The sequence below is a fragment of the Branchiostoma belcheri genome, unplaced genomic scaffold (assembly GCF_001625305.1).
Source record: "Branchiostoma belcheri isolate BF01 breed outbred unplaced genomic scaffold, Haploidv18h27 scaffold496, whole genome shotgun sequence".
NCBI classification, from domain to species: domain Eukaryota; kingdom Metazoa; phylum Chordata; class Leptocardii; order Amphioxiformes; family Branchiostomatidae; genus Branchiostoma; species Branchiostoma belcheri.
This window is the reverse complement of record NW_017804127.1, coordinates 31617-33096: the sequence shown is the minus strand read 5'-3', so window position 1 is coordinate 33096 and position 1480 is coordinate 31617.

The window sequence follows — 1480 nt, the reverse complement described above, 5'->3', positions numbered from 1 at the left end:
TCGCACCACAACTAAACTTCACACATTTCTAGTAGTACTTGAAACACATGAATAAAGGTTATTTTGTTTTACTACTTCTGGATTTTGGGTTAAAAATCAACATTTTGGTTAAAAAAAGCTGTTTACTTCATGGCTTTACGCGCAAGTGGTAACAACACCTTTCATCATGATATTTTACAAGTAGAAAGCCAACCCCCTATTTATTATTTTTGTCCGAGGCTATTTTGTTTTGAATGACAGTTACATTGTTTTTTTGGGCCAAAAACGACAGAAACAGCTATTTTTCTGTCATTTTTCGTTAAAAAATCGCCACAGTTAAAAAATATCGACTTATATGCAAAATAGCCTCGGACAATTTTGATAAAAAAGTGATAATACGTAAACCTGGATTACTCTAAAGATAAATTATGCTGTTTTCAGCTGCGCGTAAAGCCATTTAAGTCATACTCGTGAACAAAATGCGTAACAACGCGGGTTTACAGGGGAAACATACAAATGACCGCCGGTAACCCCGAATTCGAATACGCGTTCTATTCGAATGACGTCATATCGAACATGGTGGAACATGATTCGGGTTCGATTCATGTATGTGGCAATCGTGCAGACACACGCCCGAACTCGAATATGAATATCAGCTTAGGCCGCCTTAACCCAACCGAGCCGGTCTAGGTAGGGTTAAAGGGCATAAAAAGATTTAATAAGATAAGAAAAAACTTAGCAGACCTGGAGCCTCCTTGCTTGGTGTAAACTTGTTTGGTTTTAGCTTGGTCTCTATGTGAAATTCTTTGTTCTATTGAAGCTGAAAGAAAGAGCTGCATTTTTTGCTATGGTCTTTAAATTTCGTCTGCAAAAGTCCCCAAATCTAATAAACTTTATGTAAGTCATTTCAATATGTCTAACTAATTATACTGCATGAAATTCCAGGAATATTCCAATAGTTATTTATATAACAAGGAAAAGGGGGTTACTGGAAATGTAGAATTTGATTGAGCACCCAAATTAGCTTGGGTCATGGACGTATGGTAGTAATTTGTGTATCTTCACTTGTGTTTTGTTGTTAGCCCAAATGTCTTGTGGTGAAAGCAAAAATTGTATTTTTTCTGTTTGTGCTCTTCAAAATATGTGTGCAAATGCTAACTTGGTATAGGTCTCTATGACTGAGCATTCGTTGTTCATTCGGCCATGGATAATCCAGAAGAAGACACAGAAAGGTTGGTTTTCTTCCACACTTACATACATACATGTATTATAATGATACATACAAACAATTGCTACATTTTCCTTTAAAATTTCTTGAAATGTGTTGAAAAATCTGGTGTTAGCAGTGTCTGGTATTAGTTCTCATGAAAGTACATATAAAAAATGTTATGCCACATGTAATGTCACATGTCTACAAATACTAGTAGTAGACTTGGATATTCCAATGTTGACGATAATTTACTACATTTCAGGATTGTCTTCTGTTTCAAGAAGAACAGAC